Source organism: Cydia fagiglandana, chromosome 9 (assembly GCF_963556715.1).
Source record: "Cydia fagiglandana chromosome 9, ilCydFagi1.1, whole genome shotgun sequence".
NCBI lineage: Eukaryota > Metazoa > Arthropoda > Insecta > Lepidoptera > Tortricidae > Cydia > Cydia fagiglandana.
This window is the reverse complement of record NC_085940.1, coordinates 12,130,168-12,140,897: the sequence shown is the minus strand read 5'-3', so window position 1 is coordinate 12,140,897 and position 10,730 is coordinate 12,130,168. Positions and strand designations below refer to the sequence as shown.

The following is a 10,730-nucleotide window of genomic DNA, read 5'->3' as shown; positions in this document are numbered from 1 at the left end:
AGAATCTAATAATCCTATAATCTGTTCTTTCCCTACACTCACTTGAAGATAAGGTCTAATATCGTCCTCATTAGTAGCAAATAAGACTGTGGCAATTGATCCGTAGCTGTAATATTTTTCAATCGCCGCCAATACCTGCATGTTTTGCGTGCTATTGTCACAGTCTAAGTCTACTAGTTTTTTTGGTCCTTGTTCTTCATTTGAGGACAATCCGCCTTAAAATGATCGTCTTTTCCACACTTAAAACAACCACGTTGAATGCATTTTTTAAAATTATGATTTGTTTTCCCGCACTTAAAACAAACCTTCCTAGTATTGGAACGTACCTCACCTCCGTTTGACATCTTTGACGTAGACGTCTGTGAACTCTGTGGTACATCACTAGATGCTTTATTTGACATTTGCTTTTCTCCATATTTGTGATTATTATTACTGCAAGATTGACTAATGCAATTAGATGGATCAGATTGATGAAAAGAAGAAATAGCCGAAACTCCTGGCTGTGTCTTCTTTTGTGGTTTATACAAGAATTCGGGTGAGATAACTTCATAATTATTCTTCTGCGGTTCTTTAAAGTTTAAACAACGCTGCCTAGTAACTTCAATAATCCTACATTTCTCCTGCAATTCCTCTATTGACCTGATATTCACCAAGGCTACATAACTGTTGAGAGTAAAACGGACGTATATTTCTTTGCAATATATCCAATTTTTCTTTTTCAGATAAAGGCGTACTCAGCCTATTAAACATTCCTGACATTAATGCAAAATAAAGATGAAGTGGCTCATCTTCTCCTTGTGTACGAACACGGATCTCATTTGCTAACTTATAATCATACTCTGTATCCTGAAAATCACTCAACAACAACAATGCAAGTTCCTGCCATGATGAGACCTTATTCCTGTTTGCACGGAACCATATGAGAGCCTGATCCGAGAACAACCTGGCTGCAGAATACAAAAGTTTGGAATCTGAAACTCCATCAGCCTGCTGAAGATCTTGAACATTCTCTAAAAATGTCTTCGGGTCCGTGTGTCCATTGAACTTGAGATTCCATTTCAAAATGCTTTTATAACCACGATCCGACTCCGACACGACCTGTTCTTCCACAAAATTACCCGAAGAACCTTCACCTGTCGTTAACAAAGAAGACACCTTACCGACGTTATCAAATTTAGTCAAAAAACTATCAAGTGTTTGTTTACTTGCCTTTATTTGTGTTTGTGTAACTGTGTCCTCTGGTCGAACCCTAGAAATTCTGTGAAATAAGTGATAAGCCAATGCTTTTGCCTTAATAAAAGTATAATTTTCTTTTGATTGTTCATACTTTTCCATAATTTATCCAAATCTAATAATTTAGCTGTTATTATTTTAGATTCAGTGGCCGGGTCAAGTTCTGTTTCCACAATGGAATCAGATGGACAGTCTTTTAATAAACTTTTAAGTTGTTTTCTAAGCAAATCGACTGTAGCAGCCGGAGACTCTGACCTAATTTCAACTTCATAAGAAAGTTCCTCCTTGGACAAAGGGTTAACTGAAATCTCTCTTTTCTCCATTATGAAAAGTTAACCAACAAGCTACACACTGCTAAATGTATATTTTTTCAAATGCTAGAAAAGCAATAATTCCAAATGTCAATATTTAATTACTGAATTATTTTACTTCAAACGACCCTACCATTTTCAAAGGAAAAAAAAAAATTGTAAATTGGAATTATCTGTAAAATTGGTGGTTTAAACTTCACAAATTATATTAATTGAATGTATTACTTAATTTCAATTAAATTGCATAGTATTTTATTAACACATTAAATTCACATTTTACACATAGGTACACACACAAATTATGTTTAATATTTCATATTTCCTATTGTTTAAGATAAACCGTTTTTTATTAGAATATTATAGAATCACTTCAACAATTACACATAAAGTAATAAAAACATTCATTGACTACAATTGGTTCTATTTATAAATATACTCAAATGCTACTGTGTTGGCCCTGTCTACAACTATAGAAAGTACCTTGAAAAATGCCTTGTTTGCCAGTTTAGTACTCAAAATTGATGGTTTATCCAAATAGACTGAATTGTAAAATACAGATTCCTTGTGGGCGCCAATGATGTAACCTGTAAACCTACGAAAATGTACCCGGCTGGTTACATAATACTTAGGGATGTATAAAATAAAGAAAACACAAGAATCCACTTGATAGTCGATTTATTTCTTCTCCTACATACCCTAAAATTACAACTTCTAGCTCAGACTGCTAACGGTAGAGCTGTCGGTTCAATAATATCTGTATTCTTACACTTAGGATAAACCACCAACAAACTAGTTGTTTAATTAAATTTTATTCAGATAATAATAACACGAAAGTTACACCTGAGCATTAAATTTGGCAAGTAACACTGTCCATTAGATCACAGTAAACCTTGGTTATGATATTAAAGTTATTCATTATAAATGTGACAAAAGCATAAGGTTACCGATCTATGACAATAATATAAATTGGACTTCAAGTAAACTATGAACGTACTAAGGGCTACCTAAGGGCTACCTAAGGGCCAACACATACCTGCGGCCACAGACGATGTTAATTCCTCAAAGTTAACTCCTCTGCATTCCGCCAGACGAACGAGACTGATGATCTAAAATATAATAAATATCATGAGATTTAGCTTGTGCACAACTGCTGACAGACACCTAAACACTGAACCGAATCGTAACACTTACAGAAAAGTCTGCAGCGGTCAAGAATAGCATTTGGATCGGAACTTGTGACAATGGCCATGAAAGGCGTCCCGATCTTGAGAAGACCCGTCTCTTACATCAGCTTGCCACGCTCATGGGCACACACCTCTCTCCTCAGCAACATTTGCCTCGATCTATTAAACCCCAGTATCCAATAAGATATATCAATATGTATTTCTGGAACTATATACAGCGACAATGGATTCCACGCTGAGTTCTATATTAATATATTCTAATTTTTGTAACAAACAATATTATGTTCTGACACTCATCAATGCCGTCTTTTCTTCTGATTCCATTTTCCTTCCATTTCAAATTTAGTGCTCTTTACAATACGAACAGCACGTTGCCAGTCATATTGTGCTACCCTTTAAACATGTAGGTTTAATTAACTAACGACACAATATCAAGAAAAAAGGTGAAATACAAATATTTCTATTTGTACCTAAACTATAATTAAATTAAATCCTGTTCAATATTTTTAAAAAGAAATTAACACTAACAGAAATAACAAAACAACGAAGTTCCACCTAAACCACTAGCTGGCGCTATGTGACAAAACATGGACTATTGACATGAAAAAAGTAGCAATAAATATTTCCAGCCAGGCACTAAAGCATTCCTTGGAGCGACGGTAATGAAATTCCGCTTTCGAATTGCAGCCTTATCAACGCCAAGAAGACGTTACTGTGATTTGTGAAGAAATTATACAACGTTTCATCAACTGTATTTCAATAAAAGAGTTAAACTGAAGCATTTTACTGTCTTTTCCTCTCTGGTGCGACAAAATAAGTAAGTAACATTAGTATTTCATACAGAACGAACACGCTCTGCCCCGAATGGAATTACGTCACTCCACGGGGGTAGATTTTTTAAAGTTTGACAGAAACTCTGTTCTATTTTTGTTTTTTGTCGTAAAGTATTGTTTTTTGTATATTTTAATTAGTATACAGCAATCTTCTACCACTTTAATCATGGTTACGTTAAAGGATTTTAGGAAGGAAGGAGGAGCAACACACTGCTGTAAAGCATTTATACACACATTGATGTGTCGTGCGCGTATATATAGGTTATGATTTTCTTCTGGATTTGTTGGCGACTTGTCAGTGTCAAAAGCGGTTTCTGTTGAAGTTACTGTTTAAACTAACGTTGAAGTTATGAAGTACAACATTGTATAAATAGGTCTGATGGTAGAGGGACCTATCTGAGCAATAGCCCTACTCGAACTCAGGGGGTTTATTAAATTATACTTACATTACGAGTAACTGACTACATGAGTTGTTTCGTTTGAGTTATAATTGTTATAAATATAACTGGAGCCAATGAACCCTCATGAATTTCTCCAAGAGACATAATTTAAGTTCAGCATACCAAAATGTTGAACTGAATTTAAGGGCGAATTCCCTAATAAGATATTTAGAATCCTTTGAAAATTCCTTTGTTGGTTGAAGTTTGAAGATAACCATATTATAAGTTAATGCTGTTGATACAAAACTAGGTCGCATGACCCGCAAGTTGACAAAGAAATGTAACAAGTAAATTATCTAAGAGATTTTATGAAATATGGTTTTTAATGAAGGAAGCATGTTGTGTGCAAACCACATTATGAATGCTTGTATGCAAAATTAACGGAAATACTTTGTTTTATAGCTTTCGGGATTTTCCTTAGTTAGAATTAGAATGATTGTGCACATTCTGATTAGCAAAGTGAATACAGTGAATTATATTAAGGTATCTTAGTACCTTGTTAAAATATGCATGTATAAGTGCCTCTACTATCAGTTGGCAGAGTATTTTTCACTTACTTTCAGTGAATAAACGTGCCGTGTGTCACGTTTTACGTTTCTTTACGGTCTTATGTACCTAACTTCACTCCACTCCAAACGATGTTGTCCCTTTCTAAGTATACTATAAAACAGAGCAAGAGTTATATCGGAGTTTTATACAGCGCCTCTAGGATTCACCTATAGAACTAAATAACAAAATTGACACATTCTCACGTCTACGTAATTTACTATCTATGCATCTCGCTCTCGCAAATTAGTGCAAGTGAGATGCACAGAAAGTAATGTTACATATGTACAGGGTGTGGCCCTTAATAAGAGCAAAAAATCAAACTGGAGATTCCTTGGAGTACCCAAAGTTACCACCAAATGGTCCCGATGGTTCAAAATTCTTAATTTAGGAGAAATTTTAATTTAAAGTCAAGTTTAGCAAGCAATGGATTTTAACATTGCGTTACGGTCGCTTATCTGTCGTAAGATGTCATGGTACCGGGACGTCTTGGTACGCGCCTTTTAGTACAATTTATTTTAAAAATTAATACAGAGAAAAGTAGCTCTTATTATTAGGAAATCAGAACTCTATCAATATGCAATGCCACGTTATGTTTTGTTGACAAACTCAAAAAACTTTTTTTGCTATGTAATGGAAACAGTTTATAAAATAATTTATTCTCGTAATAAAAACCTCCATAATACACTTACTTCATTATCTACCTATTTGAAAAATGCTTTGAACTTTGTCAATATTGACAACTGTCAAGCATGTGCATAACAATTAATTATGTAATTCAATCTAAACAAGATGACTGAATTACATGATTGAACGGTGGAGCTAGAAGAAGTTCAAACCAAGCTGTTGCACAGCAAACGATTTCCCGATCGGAAGCAGACTGACAGTGTCATCGTCAACTTTGAACCTAGTGCCACGTTTGCGGGACAACGAGCCTTCCCGGGGCTCGGGACGGCGGTGCATCCTATCAGCCAGCGTGCATCAGGCGGTGATATTCGAGTCTGTTGTTGGCGGTATACCAGAGAATACTCCGCAATTTTCGACAACCACCAGTATCAAAATATCAGAACTATGTGTATTCTATTGGTCTAACCCAGAAGTCGTCTAGAGGAGAAAAAATACCTCATTCATAATAAAGTCATTTGATAAAATATGGGTACCTAATGATACATCACATCGAAAATAGAAAAAGCAAAAAAGCAATCGGGTAAGATTGAATGGAAACTGAAAAGTGTTATTCTTGGTTGTTAGTTGTGTTAATGTAAGTACTAATGTTATGTAGTTGCTTAAGATTAATAAACGCAGTAACTATAAGTTTTTGTTCATTATTTGGGATAAATAGCTAGGAAGAGAGAGAGATAGACGTAGCTACGACGTGGTCCAAGTGATCTTTGTATGAGAAATAAAACTTTCCATTCCAAAAACTTCTTAGAAACTTTCACTTTCCGCAACTTCCTCATCTGTACTGAACATGGCTCTGAAGCGGCCAACCAACCAAATTGGTTGGCTGTTTTTTAGTGTTATCGAAGGTACTTTATCACTGAAAAGAACAGAGGGCTGAGTTCGCGCCGTAGCGAACAAAACGGTTATCTCTCTCTCTATCTCACTCGCACTAATATCACTCGTCGATATTAGTGCGACAGTGAGAGAGAGAGAGAGAGAGAGAGAGAGACATTAGCGTATCGTTCACTACGGCGCAAACGATTGGCATCTTGGCTAAGCACTCTGTACATATTTAGTACTTTTACAAAGACTGCATGTAAAAACATCAAGTACGTTGCTTTTTATTATAAGTAAAGTTCATAATTATTATCTCAAACTGTCTCAAACCTTCACGACGATGATAGAGATAGCGACAACAGGATCAGAGATACACTTGTCTCTATTATTGCCAGTTCATAGAAATAATAAAGACAGCATACGTTAACAACAGTTTGTTTAGACTTTTTTCTACCACTGTTTTCTACCGGAGTGCGTCGCCTTTCAAAAAGTTCATAATTGTTGTATTAAACCTTCACAGTCACAAGACATAAACCACGCATTGCAAATTTTTCAGTTTGTTTACTCTATTACTAGGTACATAAATGACAATGTACGTCAAGTTGCTAAATCAAAATAAAGAAAATTAGACATAATAAAATTATAAAGTTAATCAATTATGCACGTTAAATTATGTAACATAGTGATAACGAAACAAGAGTAAATGTTCACCGAGCTTTATTGTTAACGCTTAGAGCTACGAATTTGGGTGCACCAAATGTGATTGTGACCGTACGCCGTTGTACAGCCAGATGAATTAGCTGTGAAATTCTTCGTTCGTTTTGAGACTTTTGAGATGGCCTCACCTGCATATGACCTGTGCATATGTCGATGTCGTGTCGGAGCGGAGTCAAACGGAGAACAGGTTAAACTGCCGTTCGTAGTCGTTGTCGTGAAAAGGAAACATTCTTACAAAATTATAAAAGTGTAGGTAAGTTTTCTCGTGAATTGTGAAGTGGTTATCCAGGAAGATTGACATAATTATTATCAGTAATTTTATTAAAGTGCACTATTTTAGTTGGAACTGCTTAATAAATAACTCAAGTTACTTTATTAGCATTTTACTAATTTCGTCCTTTTGCCCATCAGGTCTATTTGATAAGAAAACTGTTAAGTAATGTTGAAAGATGTGACTATTTCATTAGAACTGCATGTTTAAAAAGCAATATTAATGTATTTAATAGGTTTTTCAATATTATTGAGAACGATCGTAAATGTCAATGTCAAGTAATCCGACTGGACACATAATGTCTGCAGTACATTGCTGGGTCGATTAATTTTGTTAGAAAATAATAAAAAAAATATTTTTCATTTTTATTAATTGAAACTATTTGGACTTGATTCCTGGTTAGTTAAAGGGTATGTACTTTAATTTTTTGCTCTTATTACAGGCCACACCCTGTATACTGATGGTAGCCGTGAATATGGAGGGTAGAGGTAAGGAGAATCCTTTATGACTTTATGAGAAAACTCCTTTATGGGAGAATATTTGCAAAAAGTGGACACGCTGTCAGCTATTATAATTTTTCTAAATCTCTCCAGAGTAGCGAAAAAAAGAAAACCCATAAACCTAGTTTTTCATTGTATCAATACCGTACTAAAAATCATGGAGAATGGAAGATATCGTATTTACAAGTGGAAAAACGTTTTCTCTTTTTGTATGGACGATTACGTAGTATACTTCCCTCTTAAGGTTTTTGACGGACACTTTTTCATTATTAATTACATGGAGATTGTATTCCTTACCTCTACCATCCACTAAGAGCATTTAGAAGGGACATGTCATCGCTGTCATTTTCTTTACAAAACAGTCTGCCGATTTTTGCGGGGGAGGGGACGTCAAATGTATTGCTATTTCTACATGATTTGTACGTAACGTATAAATAGCCATGTCAGTCCATACAAAAGTTTGCACAATTGTGTTTTTCGGCAGAGGGGTAAGTAATAATGTCAACAAAAAAATAAAGAGTATACCTACGAGACTACTACGACTATGATATTTGATTTATTCGGTTGTCAATATAAAACAAATGTAGGTGTTCTTTCTTCCCGTATGAGACGCCATTACTATGTAGTTTTGCTTGAGATTAATAAACATTACCTATATGGTGTTAAAACAAGCTTTTCTTTCCTGCTTGGAACCCTAATCCTAAATCCTAACAGTAAGCACTCAATGGCCACTCCAGTTATTAAATGCTCTAAGACCAATTTTGTCACTTTGTTACTGACTCAACCTTCATTCTACAATTTTTTAAAGATTTGACGTTGCCATAGTTACGAAAATAATAAACACATCAATGTTAGTAAACAATGTATAAATTAAAATATATGTATTCCAGACAAAAATTGCAAAATATGATAATTACGTAAACATCATTAATAATCGAGTTAAAATTATGACTTTGCGTGTTAAAAAATAGGAAGCAAAGTATACGGCGCGATTATACAGGCTACTTTTGGCTACATATTTATTACGTTTGATGAAAATAGTACACACATGAGAAGAAATCTTAAAATATTAAAAAAATAGGTATGTATTATAATGGTCCGCTTCAGTCCGCACCGCCTACTGCTAAGTAACATTATCTAATAGAGTGTGCGGAAAGAGAAGAGTCGTGAAATTTAGGGGAGCCCATACATTATACCTACGACTCTTCTCTTTCCGCACAGACCCTACGACCTACGTATGACCTTAATAGCGATCTTAATTTTATAGTACCTATATGATCTCGAGTATATTTCAGTGCCAAGCGCCCCATTTCCAATACAAAATGAAGCCACGCAGCGGGTTTTTGGCAATAAATGTGTTTTAAATTTTCAGATTCTGAACCACCAGCAAAAGTTTTTGAAGAAAGTTTTATATTTCCTGTTACCAAGTTGACATGAAAAACGAGTACCTACCAAACACAATAATTTGAACAACGGAAAATAAAATAATACTTACTTAGTAAACAAAAATAAATAAACTCACATAACATTTGTATGTTTTATTTTATTTAAGATAATAATGCTTAATAAAATACATAGCAATTCTTGTGTAAATATTCTTACTATGTGTTATGTGCACCCAGCAACAAAAACAGCAACACGTCTATGTACCGCTCCTTGTATTGAGCCTTAATTCTTAATACATATGTAACTTCTACATGCATACGCATGCATACATGATGCAATCCGGGTTTTCAGGGAATTGTTGTTTTCAAGCAGCTTCTTGCCTAAAACCAAAAACTGCTCGTAAGCAATGTGATTTTCGCAAATGTAGCAGTAGAAATAGGAAAATATGATGTCAAGTATAACTCATTACCTTTGTACTAAATCAGCCTTTTATCGAACTATTAATTGATTTATCCCTTAAAGTTTTGCTTGAAGTTCACATACTGTTATAAATTTATACATATTACGTTGAAAATTGCATTAATATTCGTGAAAAATCTGCGTATTTGTTGTGTTTACAAGTTGACAGAAATGTCACGTTGGAAACGCACGTATTTTTCCATAACATCTGTCACGTTTACTCGCGTAAAGTATTTACGCAGAATAATTCTGGCTCAGTTTTCATTATATAATTAGAAAGAGAGCGTTTTAGGTGTGAAGTTAGGCAAGTATGGAAAACTCGCGTAAAAACGTTTGTAACTCATGGTACAAATTGAATTTTTTAGTTCTTTACGTGACCGGTAGAGGCACTGTACAATTACTCCATACATTTTCCTTAACTTTCTCACTATCTTCACTTCTCACTGTCATTCACGGAACTCATAGTAGAGCTAAAGGTGCATGTATGAGGGATGAAAGTCATGTGACGAGAAAGGTACCTATTACGAATGAATGTGGAGGGAAGTAGGTACGAGGAAAGGAAAACCGAGGAAAAGGTGGATGGACTGTGTGAGAGATGATATGAAACGAATGCAAGTGAATGATGAAATGACGGGCGACAGAGAGGTGTGGAAGATAAAGACATGCTGCGCCGACCCCAAGTGAATGGGACAAGGGCAAGAGAATGATGATGATTATATTAAGGCTTAATATAATTCACTGTATTAAGGAGATCTTTTGTTATCACCCTAAACTCCATTATTGTATTTATCAAAACGTAAATGTGCGGGTAAGGAGCGAAAAACATTTTCCATACAAATTATTAAAAGCTTCTAACTCTTAAATTAATAAATCGAAAATGAAAACTAAGGGACGTATCTACATATATTCAATCTAAATACATACATAAGTATTTACTGTGGTGATATAGGTACTTATAAATTAATTATTAACCAATAATGGTTATTAAATTGAACAAGTGTCTAAGACAAGTATTGTCTATATTGAGCTCATGTAATACTCGTTAATTATGAATATTATAATTCTACATAGAAGCAAATATCTTTCTATTAGACCCAAATTTAACTGACGTTAATTATCAAAGTTAGTTGATATTAAACGCCTGTCGTTTAATTTTCTTGCAAATGAACATTTAATTTGCCAGGCAAAAGATAATGAAATTAAATTGGGATTTTATAATTGAAAGCGCTTGTACGAGTAGCGAAGTTAATAGATTTGTATATGACTGCTAAGTAGGTTAAGAGACGCACTCGCCAACGTGGAAGCGACCAGTGACTTATTACAAAGTATTACAACTCGAGATTTTCGCGA

The 10,730-nt window shown here is 34.7% G+C and overlaps 1 long non-coding RNA gene across 1 annotated transcript; it reads left to right on the top strand.

The window, feature by feature from the left end:
- The first annotated feature begins 372 nt into the window (after positions 1-372).
- Positions 373-1,312, top strand: LOC134667655 (uncharacterized). Its single transcript, XR_010098672.1, has 2 exons — positions 373-535; positions 723-1,312. It is a non-coding gene; the product is annotated as an uncharacterized LOC134667655 (long non-coding RNA).
- Positions 1,313-10,730: the final 9,418 nt, after the last annotated feature.